General features: G+C 41.6%; 1 pseudogene; it reads right to left on the reverse strand.

Annotated features, from left to right (window-relative positions):
- Positions 1-1,957: 1,957 nt before the first annotated feature.
- Positions 1,958-11,088, reverse strand: LOC139479381 (uncharacterized; annotated as a pseudogene).
- Positions 11,089-21,140: the final 10,052 nt, after the last annotated feature.

The following is a 21,140-nucleotide window of genomic DNA, read 5'->3' on the forward strand; positions in this document are numbered from 1 at the left end:
CCAGTGTCTCAACTTACATTTCTGGATCTGGAAATAGACACGCTAGCTGTGCAGGTGAGAATACCGGAAGGTAAGATCAGTGAAATCACAGCTCAAATTGGGCACATACTCGCCACATCAAACTCAAAGGCAACGAAGAAAGAGTTAGTCTCTCATTGGTAAGCTCAATTTTGTGTGTAGGGCCATCCCAATGGGTAGAGCATTCTGCCAAAGACTCATCGACCTCCTCTGCCAAGGTAAGCAACCTTTCCATCATATTCGAATCACAGAATGGGTAAAACAGGATCTTCAAATGTGGCTTACATTTCTCAGGAACTTTAATGGTGTATCAGTATTTCAGGACAAGCTGTGGGTGGACAACTCTCACCTTCAGCTTTACACAGATGCAGCAGGGAGCATAGGTTTTGGGGCCTACCTTCAGGGCAGATGGTTCTGCGGTAGATGGCCCGACCATTGGGTTAAGGATGGGACAACAATTGACATGACCTTTCTGGAGTTGATTCCCATCGTCTGCGCCATTCAGCTATGGGGAACACAGCTGATGAACAAGAAAATACTGTTCTACTGTGACAACCAGGCAGTGGTGGCTATCATCAACAAGCAATCAACCAAAGCCCCTCGGTGATGAATCTTCTCCGCCGCCTCATCCTCCTCTGTCTTAACTATAACATTTTGTTTAAGTCAAAATACATTGCAACTAATTCCAATGTTATAGCCGATGCACTCTCGAGGTTTCAATTCAATCGTTTCCGGGCAGTAGCACCGGAAGCAGATCCCACGCCAACGCCAGTCCCAGACAACATATGGCACATCTGAAGCGAGATGTAGACAGGCTACCACTACAGTCCCTATCTGAAAATACCTGGTCGACCTACAAGACAGGCATCAACGCGCTGCAGCAGTTCAGATCGATGCATCAGCTTCCGGAAATGTGGCCAGTCCCCCTAGATCAGGTCGTAAACTTTATTGCTCATTTGTCAGTCACCAACCATTCTCCCAACACAGTAAAAACATATATCGCGGGTATATCCGCCAACCATAAATTTAAGGGTATGGAAGACTGTACCAATCATTTCCTGGTTACTAAACTAAACAGGTATGTACAAGTCAAGAGGGCGCCAGGACACAAGGAAACCTATTACTCTGGACCTGCTGAAGGTGGTCATCAACAATCTCACGCAGGTTTGTTCCTGTCTTACGAGTTATGCCTCTTCAGAGCTGTCTATTGTATAGCCTTCTTTGGCTTCTTTAGGGTAAGTGAACTAGTTCAAACTAAGATGTCACAGCCAGGCTGCTCCATCAATAATGTAAGTATATCAGGCGAACCGGAGAAAGCTACTATCCACCTTCCACACTCCAAAGGCGACCAACATGGGTATGGCAATTCAGTGGGTATAGAGGCGACACCAGGCAAATCAACCTGCCCAGTGGCTGCCCTTAAGGCATACTTAAATGTGCGCCCATCTGGCCCCGCCCCAGCATTTATCCACTTTGATCATTCACCGCAAACCAGGTATCAGTTCCAAGCGGTCCTAAAAAAGGCCTTGGCCCTAAGCTCGATAGGTACTGAAAGTTATTCTTCCCACTCTTTCCGAATCGGGGCAGCAACAACAGCAGCTATCAATGGGGTACCACCACATCTCATCCAGCAATACGGCAGGTGGAAGTCAGAATGCTATCAGTCGTATATACGTCTTCCTGCCACATAATTATTCATGTTAGTTATCAAGAACTAGAGAAAAAATAACTAATAACTGCCAAATGCTACTATAGTACATTTGTTCCAGTCTGGATGGTGGGCTCAAGCTTTATGGCAAGGGCGAGGCAACAGCTGTCCCCACAACACCCGGAGCTAGTGCCCCACCAAAAGATCTTGTGGTTGGTAAGGGGCGGACTGCGGTGGAATGACCTGGACAGGGTGATCGATGCCCAGGTGGAGGCAACGCGGCACAGTCCTTCAGCAGTGGTAATACACCTGGGATCTAATGATCTGGGCTCCACGAAGACCAGCCAGCTTCTCCTAGATATGGAGACATCAATCATGCGGAACCAGGCGCACCTACCAGATCCTACAACGTAGATTTTGGCATTCCGCACGCGACCCACGTAAGGTGGAAAAGAGCAGATCCAAGCTGAATAGGCGGTTAGCCAATGTCCGCGACCTACCTAAATTCTCTTTTATCCCCCATCCCAAAATAGTGGCCACTGACCGGTCCTGGTTCCAGTGGGAGGGAATCCACCTTAGTTGTAAAGGGATACAAGCTTTCGTCAAGGATACTGATAATACCTTGGTCCCAATTTTCAAGTAGGTAATAATAAAGGTAAGACATCCTTCTTATGAGGCAATCATGGCGGGCACGCGTATCATCTTCCGCGGCCGTGGGGTGTGGGGTAGCACTTTGGTGCTAAGTGGCGTGGTTCTTCTGGGCTACCTCCTATATCATCATAATTTATATTGATATATATATACTAATTAGGGTTTCCGGTTACCTGCTTTCCAGCGGGAACCCAGACTGGAACCAGTTGGAACCCAGTCTTTCCCAGGTTTTCACTCGGGAATCTAGTAACAATTATATTTGGCAACGCAAATTGCCACATAGCTGGGCCTGGCGGCGTTCGCTCCCATTTAGACCCGCAGCGTTGGTCGGGTAGTGACGTTTCCGCCATTTAGGTCTTAGCATTAATTAGCTATTAACAAATATGTTTGGCGACTCAAGTCGCCACATAGCGAAATTTGGCCTGGCATGGTTATGCCATTTAGGCCTGTAATAATATTTATTCCATTTCTAAATTGGGGTAGCCCTTTAGAACCTCCACACCCTCGGCCATTAAATCCACTGTTGCATCTTTGTCATTCTTTCAACATAGCCCACCTTCCTCAGGTAGGTGGGCCCTCGGTGTAAGATCCTGCAATAAATCATTTCCTTAACACTGAAACTTCTTGATAAGCAAACAACGTGATAGACATGTTCATTAGTTCTTACGCTCTTTAATCCATACTCATTGTGCGCCTGGTTCGTTTAATAATAGTCAAAAGGCCAAGTCCCTTCCATTGATTTATCCACCAAGAGGTTGGTTGGTTGGTTGGTCTGTTGTTTAACGCCGCACTCAGCAATATTCCAGCTGTATGACGGCGGTCTGTAAATAATCGAGTCTGGACCAGACAATCTAGTGATTGATATCATGAGCATCGATCCACGCAATTCCTATTCTAACCCGGAATCTGATGCATGTCATCAGTCTCAATTGCGTGGATTGATGCTCATGATATTAATCACTGGATTGTTTGGACCATACTCGATTATATACAGACCGCCGTCATATAGCTGGAATATTGCTGAGTGCGGCGTTAAACAACAAACAAAACCAATTGCGTGGATTGATGCTCGTGATGTTAATCACCGGATAGTCTGGTCCAGAATCGATTATTACAGACAGCCGTCATATAGCTGGAATATTGCTGAGTGCAGCGTTAAACAACAAACCAACCAACCAACTTTGTGCCGGAGAAGTGGAATGGTGCCATTCCATGGATTGACGTTTTGACTCGGGATCATAGAGGTAGACCCATGTTTCATCACCCGTTACTAATCTGTTTTTGAATATGACGAAATCCTTAATTAGCTCCACACTTTCTCTGGCAATATAAGTTATTATTTTCTTGAGATCATAATTAAGAAACCTTGGCACCCAATGAGCAGATATCTTAATCATCTTTAAATGTTCATGAATAAGAGTTTCATTGTATCCATGGCTTAGACCTGTGTCTTCCTCAAGTCTAGCAATGGTAATACGTCTGTCTGACAGTGTAAGTATTTCAACTCTTCATTGAATCTTCTTTGATTGAAGTTGGGGGACGTCCAGACCTAGGATCATCATCACGGCTTGTTCTGCCAGCCTTTTACAGACTGGAATAGCTAGGGCACTTATTCCCATACACTTGTGAGATGCGGTCATGAATTTTTGGGGGAGTATTTGACGACTGTTCAATATTCGTTTTTTTATGCCCCCGGCATGTTAGTGGGGGGGATATAGCTGTAGCAATCAGCCAGTCTGTCTGTCCGTCTGTCATTTCCTTTTCCGGGGCAGAACTCGAAAATAATTCAGTGTATTTGATAGAAACTTGGCAAATCTATCAGTCACATACTGTAGTTGTGCCTTTTGCTATTTAGGAAATTTAGAAATTATTCTTTTTACGTTTACATGGCAACAAGTTGGACTTAACCCGTAATTTGATATGGTTGTATTCGTATAACGGATCTACCTTCAGTTGCTGGCGTTCTACAGCCCGGGTTATTTTGTATTTTTATTTTTCTCCAATACTAGTTTTGCATACAAACTAGTTATATCCTAGTTATTGTACGGTTGGTTTGTTGGTTTGTTTAACGCCGCACTCAGCAATATGCCAGCTATATGACGGCGGTCTGTAAATAATGGAGTCTGGACCAGACAATCCAGCGATTAATATCATGAACATCGATCCTCGCAAATGGGATTAATGACATTCAACCAAGTGTCTGATAAAGGTCAAAACATTTTTTTATGTAGATCCTACGGGCCCAAAAGATCATTTATCATACATTGTACTTTGGAAAGATATAGCATCATGTCATTTAAAGAAGACCGTATATTGCAGGCGAGTAGTAAAGTTATGTTCTGTAACTATCATGTCAGATATATTGAACGTAAAAGGCGACTAACAGGATCGGGTGTTCAGGCTTGCTGACTTGGTTGATGCATGTCATCGATCCAAATTGCCTGGATCGATCCTCATGATTTCAATCACTGGATTTTCTGGTCCAGACTCGATTAATTTACAGACCGCCGTCACATAGCTGGAAAATTGCTCAGTGCGGCGTTAAACAACAAACAAACAAACAGATATATTGAAATTCAGGGAAACTGTGCAGTAGTTCGTTGTTGTAAAATTAAACTATTTTGAATCCTTACCAAAATGCCAGCTGAAAAATCGTCTTCGGTAAAAGTTCTAAAAATTACTATTACTACTTTAAATAATACAAATCTATTACGTTTCATTACACGCTTTTAAACGTTGACGAAATGTGTCGTTTCCCACACCTACGGAGTAGATTTTTGTTTATTGACTCGTTTGTGAATATTTTTATCTTGGCCCCTAAAAGCATAATGACAAGCAGAAGTAATGTTTCACTATTATCAATTTTCAAAGTATTTGCAAAAATAAAATCAAGAACGAGCTACTCAAGACATGATGAAATATGGAGTATTAATATTGTAAAAAACACGAACACACTGGCGTCCTACATAACAACGTTCAACTTGGTTTGTGACGTGCTGAATTCAAATACAAATGATACAGAAGTATGGCAAATACTGAAGACAAAAAATACTTAACTCTGAAGTAAATTTCAATGACAGCAACGACACCTTGAGCTTGCAAATGTTTGAGAATCTTACGACAGTATATTAAATATAGTACAAGAAAACAACGGTATCACTGTGCCCTGCCTTGAGGCACAGAAGAATTGTGTCTTCAGTTTCGTTGCGTTTGTATGTTGTTTAAAGCCGCACTTAGCAATATGCCAGCTACATGACGGCGGTCTGTAAATAATAGAGTCTGGACCAGACAATCCAGTGATTGATATCATGACCATCGATCCACGCAATTGGGATCGATGACATGCATCAACCAAGTCCGCGAGCCTGACCACCCGATCCCGTTAGTCGCCTCCACGCAATTGGGATACGATGACATGCATCAACCAAGTCAGCGAGCCTGACCACCCGATCCCGTTTGTCGCCTCCACGCAATTGGGATACAATGACATGCATCAACCAAGTCAGCGAGCCTGACCACCCGATCCCGTTAGTCGCCTTTAACGGCAAGCATGGGTTGCTGAAGACCTAATCAGTAGTGAATCTAAACTATTTCAAAAGAGTACTATCTTGAAGTCTTTGAGGTCACAACCCAAGCCACAACATCCAGTGGGAGAGAGTCACAACCCTCGCCACGAACCTCAAAGACTTCAAGATCAGGAAACTACAAGAAGCCATTAACATCAAAAGACTTCAGCCCTCAATCAACCGTGACTAAGGCTATTACATACCCCTGGCGTACCATCAACTCATCAAAGACCCCAATCAGCCATAATCCCGTTGTTTACATTACTGGCTTCATCCTTTGTTCATGGCACTGACTTCACCCATGGTCATCATCACTGCCCTTGTGCGTACACAGCAGGCTTCGCTACTCCAGTATAACAATATCTACCCTACTGTATAAACATTGCCTCCTACGTGTATATATACTTGCTTACTGCACTCTGTATATCAGCCTTAATCTACCAATATTTAAAGCAGAGATCAAAAGCATTAACAAACGTAAAATCACCCAAAAATGGCATAAGACATACCTAAAAACAAACACACAGATAATCAAAATCCTCAAAAAACCTCTAACCAAACCTAAAATCCTCCATCCATCCAAGAAAATTGATAGAATAATCACCAAACTCCAAACAGGTCACACTAAACTAAACAGTCAACTCCTAAAAATTAAAAAAACACGCAACCGGAAAATGCCCACACTGCCCACACCTGGAAACAATAGAACATGCACTCTTACACTGCACGCACTACCAAACCCACCGAGCAACACTCCAAACAAATCTAAAACTAGATAAAGCCATAACCCTAGAATCAATCCTAAATCCACATAACAATATAGAAAAATTTAAAGCACTAGGCGTATACTTAACTAAAACCAATCTAATGATCCGCATCTAAAAACACTCAACCACACCACATAAACAAACAAACACACACCAACACACTCCCTTAGTACACTACCACACCCCTAGGCATGCATTCCTAATTTCAAAATCTCCAAAACTTATATAAGCAACCACTAAAACCCCCCTCTGGTTGCAACACCTTTATTTTCCCTTCAAAACCACGCTAAATGGCCCGACCGGGCCCGTGTGCGAAATACGCTCCAGTCGGAAAGCGCACGTTAAATCTCCAAACGTAAGTAAGTAAGTAACTCTGTATATCACTTGCTTGATAGCGGTGTTATAACCTACACCGAAACGTCGCTCTTATTTGTAATAAAGAAGTTGTTCATCCATAAATTCTTATCCTTACTTATTCCAGCTCTATGAAGGCGGTCTGTAAATTATCTAGTCTGGACCAGACAATCAAGTGATTGATATCATGAGCATCGATCCACGCAATTTGGATCGATGACATGTATCAACCAAGTCAGCGAGTCTGACCACCCGGTCCCGTTAGTTGCTTCTTACGACAATAATAGCCGCCATTTACGTCAAGTGTGGGTTGCTGAAGACCTATTTTACCCCGGATCTGCACGGGTGATCTGAAAAATGGCTGAACACGACATAGATTTTCATCGAAACCTATGGTATACGACGAAAACAACATTTGGCCTGTTTAATGTCCACATATCCATGCAAATACTTTTTATTAACATTCTCATCTCCCACAAACGAAACCTAAACATTACAAGTTTTCCTGGAATGTGCGCATTTATATATCTCAAGTAAGCAGGTCGGTTACTCCCACGTTAACCTGACACGCCGTGATATAACTTGAATAATGTTAAAAGCGGCGTTTAACTCACTCACGCACTATATGCCTGTGACCTCTTGAGTAACGAAAAAAAGGAATATCATATATGCAGGACGTTGCAATGTAAACTACACAGGGTGCTGCTTCACGAAAGTCTCTTAGCGCTACGACGTCCTAAACCACCCGATCCCGTTAGTCACCTTTTACGACAAGCATAGTCGCCTTTTGCGGCAAGCATGGGTTGCTGAAGACCTATTCTACCCCGGATCGTCACTGGTCGTTAAACCCACGAGCACGTGTATGGTGCTGACAAACCTAGAAACATAATCGGGGCGAACCGGGATTCAAGTCCTTGCCGGAAAAGGCGACTATGCTTGTCGCAAGAGTGAGTGAGTGAGTATGGCTTAACGCCGCTTTTAGCAATATTCCCGCAATATCACGGCGGGGGACACCAGAAATGGGCTTCGTACATTGTACCCATGTCGGGAATCGAATCCGGGTCTTCGGCGTGACGAGCGAACGCTTTAACCACTAGGCTTGTCGCAAGAGACCCGTGAAGATTCCGGGGTAGAATAGGTCGATCTTCAGCAACCATGCATGCCGTAAAATGTGACTTTGCGGACGACAAACGGGATCGGGTGGTCAGGCTCGCTGAATTGGTTGATGCATGTCATCGATCTTAATTGCGCGGATCGATGCTCATTATATTAATCACTGGATTGTCTGGTCCAGTCTCGATTATTTACAGACCGCCGTCATATTGCTGCAATATTGCTGAGTGCGGCGTTAAACAACAAATCAACATCAACTTGTCGCAAGAAGCAACTAACGGGATCGGGTGGTGAGATTCGCTGACTTGGTTGATGCATGTCATCGCTCCCAATTGCGTGGATCGATGCTCATGATATTAATCACTGGATTGCCTGGTCCAGACTCGATTATTTACAGACCGCAGTCATGAAGCTGGAATATTGCTAAGTGAGGCAAACAAACTTTGTGCAAAGTGACTGTAATGAGGACACAAAATTCTAATGTGCTCTGTAGCGGGTGATAACGCTGTCTTCATATTTTAAATGACTGCGAGCAGACCAGGCTGTTTTTTTGGGGGGGACACCTAAAAGTGCTGTTGCTTCAGCTCTCTGAGGTGTTATGAATGCAAATCAAGAAGTCAATAAGGACATTTTTATGAATCACATTTCCGCAGACACAGAGCTGAAGGAGTCTGCTTGAAGCAGTGATCATGATATTCATGAGTGTTGTCTGGTGCAACTATTTTCTTGTCAACTGGCATCTTGTGAAAGTTTAATAAGCGTCCTTAAACGGAAGTGTTCAAGAATGTTCATACATGCATATATTAAAATAATATGTTCAGCAATACGAATTGAACCTACAATTCGTTCTTGCTGGTTGGTTTGTTGTTTAACGCCGCACTCCAAAACAGATTAGTAACGGGTGATGAAACATCGGTCTACCACTATGATCCCGAGTCAAAACGTCAATCCATGGAATGGCACCATTCCACTTCTCCGGCAGTAAATTGGTTGGTTTGTTGTTTAACGCTGCACTCAGCAATATTCCAGCTATACGGTCTGTAAAAATCGATTCTGGACCGGACAGACCCCTGAAGATCCGGGGTAGAATAGGTCTTCAGCAACCCATGCTTCCCGTAATAGGCGACTAACGGGATCGGGTGGTCAGGCTCGCTGACTTGGTTGATGCATGTCATCGATTGTCTGGTCCAGACTCGATTATTTACAGACCGCCGTCATATAGCTGGAATATTGCTGAGTGCGGCGTTAAACAAACCAATAAAACAACCGTACAATAACTAGGATATAACTAGTTTGTATGCAAAACTAGTATTGGAGCAAAATAAAATACAAAATAACCGGGGCTGTATAACGCCAGAAACTGGCGGTAGATCCGTTATATGAAATTCACCAAAACGCGACAATATCCCTTGTAGGATTCCATACTCACCCGAGAGTACCGTCCCCCAATCGTCCGGATAAAGAATTTTCCCGGTTTAACGAGTCTTAGGCTAACATTAATGTCCTATAATAATAAAACGGTGAATCCAACAGTAAACGTAACGGTAAAAGAGAGAGTGCTGGTTTGAACATGAGTATTTGATGCCCGGAAATTTTATCAATTGAAACCTAACGTTAACGTTTATCTCCTATTTCAAGTATGACATCCGAACAAGCACTGACTGTAAGCATTAAGTTGCCATTTTTCTCAATATGACACCAAGTTGTTAATGTGGGTAAAAGGAACCTTTATATCTTAAAGCCTTGTAAATCCGGAAATGACCAAGTCTTATCCTATTATTACACAGACTGTCTAGAGGTCTGAACGAGACAAATATATCTAATTATCGGTACAGACGTAAACTAACAACTCATGACTCACACCAACATCCTATATAAAGGTTACTCCAAATTGAAACCATGGATAATACGGGTATTCCTTGAACCAAAGGACGAAACAAACTGACATTATGAACATCAATCCACGCAATTGGGATACATGACATGCATCAACCAAGTCAGCGAGCCTGACAACCCGATCCTGTTAGTCGCCTTTTACGACAAGCATGGGTTGCTGAAGACCTATTCTACCCCGGAATCTTCACGGGTCTCTTGATTTGGGGGCTGATGACTATGGAAACATGAGATCAGTCGGTGTCGCAGAATCTCAAATTTACCATGTTTATCTGTCATATTTCTGAAATAGCAGTGCCTTTTTTAAAATAAATTGTTTGAAAATGCCACAAGTTTTTTCCATCCTATATTCAGTAAAACGATGATCCCCGGATACAGTAAAATATTTTAAATTCTTCAACGCGTATACAATAAATCGGCAGTTTTTACCGGTACCCTAAGGCTGCCCTTGCACTTGAAAGAAATATACCTTGCTATTGTCGATCGGTTGGTTTGCCCTCAGATACTTTCAAATAGGGAACCGTTATCTCAGAGATTGGAGATTGGACTGTCTTTATATGCAAATGCCCATTTCACTTCAACGGAAGTGAGAGGTGAATCAGGCAAAGCTGAGAGGAATGGATAAACATCAGACACAAACATGCCACATGGTGAGGTTTTGAAACCAATTGAATTTTCAAAAGCTTTGATGGCCACAATTCGTATTTTCTGCCATTTCTTGGTGGAGGACTTTGAATGTCCTCGGAAGGTTTTGTCATTCATCGAGTAAGTTTATGAAAGTCAGTTTTGTCTGTTGCCAACTAAGTTTTCCCAATATTTGAAGAAGAAATACTCCTTATTAGTTCAGATTCCCATTCCACACGCCCTGTCTGTTTACAGTTATTAGTTCAATGTTGGTTTTGTTCATTTCTGTTGGTTTTGTTCATTTCTGATATTTCTTTTACATTCTGAGATTTTAGGGTTTGGTCACTTAAATATAACTCAAGATAATCATGATCATGATTAACAGCAAATGGATTTGCTGTAGGAAACATTTGAACTACTGTTATGTATTCACACTAGGGTGGTTTAAGCACATAGTCCGCAATTTCGCACCTTGCGGTTACTGAACTTGCATATGGTAATGTTTGCAGTATCTGTATACGTGTTATCTAGTACGGAAGCCTTTAAGGGCCATTTGGGTTTTATAAAATAAATCGACACTATCTTGACATTTCAAGATACTAAGTTGAAATTTCGAAATACTATCTTGACAAAGTTGACCAGGCAAGAGAAACAAGAAAGGCGTATGTCGGGCTCAAGGTCATAGGTGTGGCAGGACTTGTGGGCTGCCCTAAGCTATCATTATAATGAGTTGTATTTGGCAACTTGAGTTACCAGCCAGCAGCAGCAGCAATTGGCAACTATGTTGCAAGCAGCAAAATACTCCTTTTTCTGCTTAAAAGCAGACATGAATTAAATTGAGCCAAAAGGTTCCCATTCGCTGAAAAGCAGAGGGACTGAACAGATTCCCGCTGAAGAGCAGCGACCTGATAGTTTTGACGATTACTTGGTGATTAAGTATTTACATTTGTAGCCCACAAGAACCACGCCAATAGCACGCATGTGCTAAGCCGAAACCGAAGACCATGAACCATGAGGGACTCCCTAACTAGCTACAGACGAAAGAATTAAGTGTTTCCTACTTGTTTACCTACTACAATGTACCTACATTTGGCATCTGGGCTTCGCGGATTGAGCTTGTGAAAATTTGCAGTCCTATGACTGAGAGGTGCACTCCACAGCGAACTATCCCCAGCACAAATCTTGGGATGTTGAATGTGTACCCTACCTGTTCCCTGTAGTTGGATTATTGCTGAGTGTGGCGCTAAACAACAAACCAATCAAACCCTGACACGGTTTCCCAACCGTCTGTTGACCTTCTTCCTGGTCATCGCCACCGCATCATAGCAATTGGCTCCTTAGCACCATGGTTGGTTGGTTGGTTTCATATTTAACGCCGCACTCTGCAGTATTACAGCTATATGACGGCGATCTGTAAATAATCGAATTTGGACCAGAAAATCCAGTGATTGACATCATGAGCATCGATCCACGTAATTGGGATCGATGACATGCATCAACCAAGTCAGCGAGCCTGACCACCCGATCCCGTTAGTCGCCTTTTACGGCAAGCATGGGTTGCTGAAGACCTATTCTACCCCGGGCTTTATAGGGACCAGGCCTATTGGTCACGCCTGTGTGTTCTGGAACGATGGGCGAATGAAAGGCGTGGCCATTCTACCCAACTCTTTATCCCGTTTTGCCTGAACAATGTGCCTTGCTTCGGGCCCTTGTGCTGACCTCTTGTTGTCTACCAATCTGTATGTGCGAAAGCCTTGGTACCTGAGTTTGAAAACTATACTGTAAACCAGAAAACAATTAAACTGACCGTTTCTTGTGAACACTGGCATAACGAAGCGGCTATGCTTCTCGTGAGAGGCGACTAACGGGATTGGGCGGTCAGGCTCGCTGACTTGGTTAATGCATGTCATCGACCCCAATTGCTTGTGACCCGTGAAGATCCAGGGTAGAATAGGTCTGAGACAAACCATGCTTGCCGTAAAAGGCGACTATGCTTGTCGTAAGAGGCAACTAACGGGATTAGGTGGTCAGGCTGGCTGACTTGATTGATGCATGTCATCGCCCCAAATTGCGTGTGACCCGTGAAGATCCGGGGTAGAATAGGTCTTCAGCAACCCATGCTTGCCGTAAAAGGCGACTGTGCTTGTCGTAAGAGGCAACTAACGGGATTAGGTGGTCAGGCTGGCTGACTTTGCTGATCCCAGTTGCTTGCCTGTAGCGATGCTCATGATATTAATCACTGGATTGTCTGATCCAGACTCGATTATTTACAGACCGCCGTTATAGAGCTGTGATATTGCTGAGTGCGGCTTTAAACAACAAACCAACCAACCAATCCTTTGTTTTGTTTAGGAAAGATGAAAGGCTTATATGAACATAACAATGCCATAATGTTTCATCATTCTTTCCTGTGAGTGGGTGAAGAAGAACTAACCCAACTCAGACTGGGCACATTTTAATAAAATCGATAAATAAGGTGGCACCGGAGTCCACATACTTTGTCTTGCACGACATAAACAGGGTGTTCTAGTTAGTCCATTGTATTTTCGTTAATATTTTCTGTCACAGGAATGAAAGAATAAGAGAACGTCACTAAGTGATTCAAAATACGACAGTGTATTATCCCCAGAGTGATTGATTACTCAGAAGAAGGAGGTTATACTCGTAAGTAGAATCACCATCGAACAGTACATGAAATGCGCATTGCGATGTAGAAGGGCAGGGAATAATAATATCTCATACTACGTCTTTGATTCCAGAAATTGGAAAGAAGCTGCAATTATGTTTTTTTCCCAAAAATAGTTTTTAGGATTTAATGGAATTAATCACGGATTAAAGACGAAGTAATGCGCGAAGTTCAAACAGTTGAAAAAATACCATGGTGATTGCGAAATCTGCGAGTATGAATAGGCCTTGAACATATACTACAAAAAATTGACATGGAATTTGAAGGCCCCCCACCCCCTGAAAAGTTTCTGAATTACTATTCTTGTCTTTTGCAGATATTTTTGATTCGTCCCTTCGAAATGGAACTGAAATTTAATCATGTTTTTTCGTGAATGTAATCACTTTTCCTTTTCAACACAAAGACCATGAAGGAGTATGACAAAAGGTAAAACGACATGTGATCTTTGGTAAGCTCTTATTGAAAATGGGATTGTAATTACGGATTGCCTGTCTTTCTTAAAGCTTCGCGCCTTTGTCTCGGGAGTCTCAGTATGGCTGAATCCCCTGAAGATCCGGAATAGAATATGTCTTCAGCAACCATAGTTTGTTTGTTAGTGTATTTGTTGTTAAATCATGAGATTCCCAAACCATTTCACATCTGCAATAGCGACCCGTGAAGATGCGGGGTAGAATAAGTCTTCAACAACCCATGCTTGCCATAAAAGGCGACTAACGGGATCGGGTGGTCAGGCTCGCTGACTTGGTTGATGCAGGTATTGAAAGAAAGAACTCTGTTCTGTTATCAACTTTTGTGTAACAGCTGTGGTAAAAAAAAGTGTAAGGTAAATTGAACAATACCCCTGAGTGTTGTTTTCGGTATTGAAATGAAAGTCTGCCTTTTTGCCAAAGTGTTTCTGTCCATTTTGTTCCACATGACAAAATGATCGATTTCTCAAAAGCACTGCCCACACAACTTTTCCTTCATGTCGATCAATATTCCAGCAGCCTTCGGTGTTTAAATTTCACAACTTTTGAGATAGAATTGAGCATGCTCTTTCTACACAGAAAGGGCGTCATACGACTCTTGTCCAGGAGCTGTTTGATCAAGGTTACAACATTCAAGGCCCCAGTAAAGCTCTCAAAATGTTTTGAAGTAGACATGTGGAGGACATTTCCATGTTTGACACATCAGTGACAAAAAGCATCTCCGAGGCAATTCCTTTTACAGGTGAACAATTGACTTGCCCATGCATGTGTTTGTGACGGGTGTCACAGTTGGGGCGCGATACGCTCGCATTTTCGCGAACACCTGTATCATTACCATTCATTTGATAGTGATAAATAAATACGTGCTCGTGATATAATTTGAATAGGACAATCGACGCTGCTTTATGCAAAGATTTCTATCGGTATGGAAAGGGTTTTGTCGCTTTATTTATACCAGTGGAGTTAGAACATTTATCCCTTTGTCTGAGTAGGTGCTTGTCTGGCAGTAATAGAGACCGTCGTGTCATGACGTGAAGCCAGATTCGTTGAAGCGTTTCATGTCGTGTGTGTACGTCAATTGTTTCGCGTAGAACAATGTTTTGACTGTGCACGTGATAGTTTGCAGATTAGGTTTGTTAGTATGTTTGTATGTTTGACTAATAAGCATCTTCTGATCAAACAGAGTCAATACCAGAATATTACAACCATGTCTCAACAAAATTCAAAAATGGGCCAACGAAATTGGCTTCAAGTTTTCTACATCCAAAAAACAAAGTATATCACTTTTGTCGTACATATTTACTGCACAAGGGTACAGATTCACTTTTTTGATGGTACTCCAACCAAGGTTATAGAGGTCAAATTCCTTGACCGTCATTTCACAATTTTACCACACATCAAATATCTAAAGGCAAAGTGCCTGAAGGTTCTCGTCTTATTAAAAGTCGTTTCACATTCCGATTGGGGAGCGGATCAGACAACTCCCGTTCACTTCGTTAATACCTCTAATCTTTATTATGGTGCCATTGTTTATGGGGGAGCCTGCAAATGCAACTTTGTAAAATTAGGCTTTATACACCACCACAGAGCATGGAGCTTTTAGGACCTCTCCTGTGGACAGTGTGTATGTTGAGGCTGATGAAGCTTCCCTCGAACAAAGCTGCATTAAAGTGAGTGAGTTACACTTTAACATCGCATCGACAATCTTTCAGCCATATAGCGACGCGACGCATTAAACTATCACTGCAATACATCACTAAATTGCATTCATATCGATCAAACCAAGCATACAATTGTGTCTTCAACACTCTGCATGAAAGCCTGTTCAGAAATGTATCAAACCTGGTTCCACCACTTGAAATCAGAATTCAACAGACACCCATGCAGCTAAAATAGATCTAAATATTGTATCACCTTATCGACTTCTGTCTTCCCCTACCCGGCAGATGGTGAAGCCATCACTCTTATCGAAACAAATTTTTTGGTATATCAACAAGAATAAAACAAAATTAGATAAATCCATTTTTACAGACGGTATAATCACTGAATTGTCTGGTCGAGACTCGATTATTTACAGACCGCCGTCATATACCTTGAATATTGCTGATTGCGGCTTTAAACAACAAACCAAATCTTTTCAGATTCATTGTGTTGCCTTGAGGCACTTAATTAAATGTTTCTCCTCGACTCACACTAAAATCCTAGACATTTTTTAACTTTTCTTACAATAATATTTCTCCTGGCCAGTGTGACACCGTCTTTGGCTGTATGTCAAGTCATGTTGGCACAACATGTAACTCAAAAGGCGATGCTGCCTCTAAAGCAGCTAAAGACAAACCTTTATCTCCACTCCTCATCCCGATCAGTGATTTCAAACCAACCATCAGACTTATACTGATGTAAAACAGGTGGGACACCCAGATAGGAATATAACCAATTGAGTGCGGTGTTAAGAAGACAAACAAACAAAAAACATCAACCTTGATTCTCCGTGGCTTAAACCAGCCTCCAACGCTGATGCCAAAGCTGGTATTTCTGACTTCTTTGGAGTTACATCACAATTGCTCCATCTGTGTGTACACATGATCAGGTGTATCTCACTGTCTTTCGGGAGCATATGTGGTAATCTGTCATTGTCAAGCAGAGAAAAAGCCTGGTTGATGTAGCCGTTACGAGCTTTAACTAGTACCGCAGAATTTGATTATTAAGTGTTTTAATACGTTAAATACTGATGGAGATCGAACTGAGCTTACCGTGTTTGTTTGTACTAATGTATTGTCCTATTATTTATTGTTTACATCTAACGTTGTGTAGATGACGTATACATGACACTGCATATTGAACACACTGGTTCATTACTTACCAAAGTTGGAAACATCCTAAAAGGACCTAATGCAGATGCTGATTGGTTTTGGGCGCATTATGACGTCTTGCTCGCCGGATTTTACCACACGTTACGCTGACACACCGTGATATAACTAAACAACTATTCAAACTCTTCAAACTCACACACATTGTAGATCTGACATTGCTGTATTCGAGTCACAACTTATTTTAATAACAAGAACGACCTATCATGTATGCTAATTAAGATTCAGACACGGATAAATACTCTAACACAATAGAAACACATATACAAAATAATATAGAAGATCCAATATACAATCCAACCAGCTTGGGCCGGGGAAGTATAGGTCTTCAGAAACGTATGCTTGCCGTAAAAAGCGACTATGCTTGTCGTAAGAGGCGACTAACGGGATCGGGTGGCCAGGCTCGCTGACGTGGTGGTTGCATGTCGTACCGTGGTTCGATGCTCAGGATACCAATCACTGGATTGTCTGGTCCAGACTCGATTATTTACAGACCAGCTGTTAATTCTTTTCTGAATCTTGTTGATCACATTGTTGTCAAAAGGTATTGAAAGTTCAATTCTATAATTATATTCATTTCTATATATCATGAAATACAAGACCGGGTTTATTGACCTGTATGTGTCTGATGTACATCGCACAACTCCATGAAAGGTTGTAGCCATTTTTCAATGACACCCTGTTCATGTTCAGAGTCGTATCGTGGACTGGCCTTGGGGGTGAGTGAGTGAGTATAGTTTTACGCCGCTTTAAGCAATATTCCAGCAATATCACGAAGGGGGGACACCAGAAATGGGCTTCACACATTGTACCCATGTCAGGAATCGAACCAGGGTCTTCGGCGTGACGAGCGAACGCTTTAACCACCAGGCTACCCTACCGCCTTGGATCCTTTGAGTTATTGGTGTGGCGAAGACGATAACATGGGCGTGCCATGCCATTATTCCTGTTTAAGTAACATCTTCGAGACAAGATGTAAGATAGTATCGCTTTATTAATGGTGTAATCTACATTTAATTTCCCTTTTAAAACCTATTTGGCTGTTTCAAATTCTCCAGATTAAATAAAAATGCAGCAGTGGGGGTGTTTCACGGAGTCCTGGCACAGTCAGGCTGGTGAGGCTCATCCTGAGCTCAAGATCGTTGCCACTTCTGCAGGCAACCAAGACAGCGAGACTTCCTCCAGGAAACGCTGCCTACTCGAACCGATCAAAAACGTTTCAGGGAAAATGATTGGCAAATCAGCAGCCTTCTGCATTACCAAACCAACAGAAGGGTTGCGCTCCCATTTGAGAACCTGGCCTGCGCTGAGAGGTCTGAAAGTACCAAAACCGAGTGCACCGAGATCATGGGCAGTTGGACGACTGTATTGGTCGCAAGCGAGATCCACATTCTTTTGTTTTTCATCCCTTTTTCAATACCCCAAATTATCAAAGGGCACATGTTCCCCACTAGACAGAAACGAGCAGTACCCTAATTTTCAGTACAACTCCAACTTGACGTTATGAAAACTAAAAGAAATTTAATATAAACAGTAATCTCAAAGCACCAACTCACCACTAGACTGATATGTTTAGCAAGTTCATCAAGAACGGCTTAGGGTCGCTATGTGTCCCTATGAGGCATGTCATCGTATCCAGTTACGTAGACCGATGGTCATGATATCAATCACTCATCGGTCTAGACTCGAATATTTACAGACCGCTGTCATATAGCTGGGATATAGCTTGTATAACAACATACAAACACAATCTAAAGGCTGTTTTGGGGCTTATTCTATAAAATGTTAAAAGCATACATCTTTCATGACCCTCCCTGGAAAAGCCCACGGGCATGTCGAAGGCTGGAATTACAAGGAGCTATGTAGGCCTACAAGATGCGTCTACACGTCAAAAATAATTTAAAAGACGTGTTAAATCCGTGTCAAATCACATTAACAACGATGCATCTCGGATTTGAGCCACTGAAGTACCGTGGGTTATCATTCTATATTTGTGTCTGAAAACTATTGAAGTTAGAAGTTAGCTTAAGCATGAAAGCTTTGACATAAAAAGCAATTCCTAAGCCATATGTCCTTGAGTATTCATCAAAGTTACTTGTACCATTACAGTAACATGACGTTATAGTCATCTATAACCAATTTCTTCCTATTTATCTTTAATGATTGACAAGATCTTCGATCATTTAAGTGACCTTACATTATTGTCTACTGACTATTTGAGGATTCAAATCGAAATCAATAAACCACATTTACAGTCTGTGAGAAATATAAGATAATATTCCCGGGAGTTCGCGGAGTTAAACGCCGGATAGAAGGTTTCAATAGCTCTTTATATTCACCTCCAGCTTTCCCCGTTATGTCAGTAAATAGATATCTGAACTCAATGCACTTCTATCAAAGATAAATGGAACAGAGAAAGTCGAAAGGATATTGCAATCGTGTCTTTCTCGACATCAATACTATGTAATTCAAATTACGGATAATGGTCCGGATGTACGTGTTAACTGATTGTGATCAGCTTTCATTTAAAACCTATTTTAGAAACATTTTCTGAGAAAACATAAATAAATATCGCCAGGCAGTCCATTTAATTGTAATAGCGCTTAACGGAAGCTGGGAGATCAGTTACTTTCAAAAAGATGTGATTTTGTCAATGTACCCAACTGACAATACGCATTAGTATAGCTTAGCGGTTATGAACTGTTATAGCATGATGAAATTCTTTTCTCTCCTTCAGTTGGTTACAAATATATTAATATTCGCCATATTTTTTCACGTGTGCATCTGAAGGTAACAAATGGGTCATTTATGCAGTGATCCAAAATGGAAAATAAGGCCAGTGGTCCATTGAAGGATTCAGTAATTGATTTGTTAATGGTGTCACGCCATTAAATGAACAACACACTCCCTTTTTATATGGCCTCACACCACAAACGCATTGTAACACTTTTTTCTTCCAGATTGAAATACACGAGTGAGCTTTAGTCTTTACTCAGTATGTATTAGCTTTAGATCATACCAGTCTCCCAGACCTTCGAGAAATTAAGCATTTGTTTGTTGTATTTCCTATTTTATACATATATACAACAGCTACAAAATACGTTTTTAAGAACATTTTTTTTCTGGGAGTACATGTTAGTCTAGTGTCATACTTACAATTCTGTGCTTTCCCCTGGAAAGCTCCAGTCCTTGATTCCACGATTCCGTTTCATTTCGGCTCTGACAGTCCGATTTGTGCTTCTGTCCGAAATGAAAACAGCAGAATATAATTATAATTATTCACTAAGCACCACGGTTAAAAATATGCAAGATATAAGACTGAAATAGAGTGAAATATTTACTTGGTGTTGGTTATCGTTCTGTGGTACTGAAGAATATGCTACATAGTGGTCTTGCGGACACTCAAGAAGTCGATTGTTTACTAGGTTAACGGGTATGCTATAAATGTAGTCCTTAGTGGTAATGCTAACGAACCTTGCACTGTTGGTTAAAATATATTGCAATATGTACATATATTTATTTAGAAATCCAAAATATTTGCACCATTTAGGATGAACTAATGCCAATGATATTAAGAAAATGCGTGTATTATGTGACTGCTTGCGTTATGTTTCTCTATATTTAATTATACCCTGTTTCAATTATTTACAATGGAGAATGATGTATTCACATCGACCATTACGGCTTGTTTACCAATCCATTCTTCTTGAATAAAATATACTTAAAACTTATATGCGACAAAGCCTTATACCTCCCAAGCGACAAAGCCTTATACCACCCAATGGGTAATTAGTTTCTCAATTTTGTATACGTTCTACCAGCATACATTCTACATTCAGTTTCAGTTTCTTTTAGCTCATGGGCGATCGGGTAGCCTAGTGGTTAAAGCGTTCGCTCGTCATGCCGAAGACCCAGGTTCGATTCCTTGGGTTCGATTCCCGACATGGGTACAATGTGTAAAGGCAATTCCTTGTGTTCCCCGTCGTGTTATTGCTGGAATATTACTAAAAGCGGCGTAAAACCATACTCACTCACTCTTATAGCTCATTCACGGTATGAACAGCGTCCTGAAATAAAGTTGGTCACAAGATAAATATACCAAATTCTAGTGGATACTTACTTTGTTCATGTAGAGAATCTCACCCGAGTGACGATATATTTGATATCAAAAGACACGAGGGTGAGATTTTATTTATCATCCAAAATCATTCTTCCAAATTTTTCAGTTTGTAAGTAGTGTCTTAAGTGTAAAAAGGACTGCTAACAGCTTCAGTAGCAGAGCCATTAGTGATGTCATTTGATTATGACGTCATGTAACAATGACGTCACAATGGTCTACAAAGCATTGTGATGCAATATCATTGCAGCGATATCTACACTGTAAATATCGCTTGATCTCACCAAAGCGATATCTCATATGGGAGCCAGTTCTGGATGATAAAAGACGCTTCCTTGGGAGAATATCACAAGTTAAGTATCGGAC

The sequence above is a fragment of the Haliotis cracherodii genome, unplaced genomic scaffold (assembly GCF_022045235.1).
Source record: "Haliotis cracherodii isolate W230 unplaced genomic scaffold, xgHalCrac1.p SCAF_4, whole genome shotgun sequence".
Lineage (NCBI taxonomy): Eukaryota > Metazoa > Mollusca > Gastropoda > Lepetellida > Haliotidae > Haliotis > Haliotis cracherodii.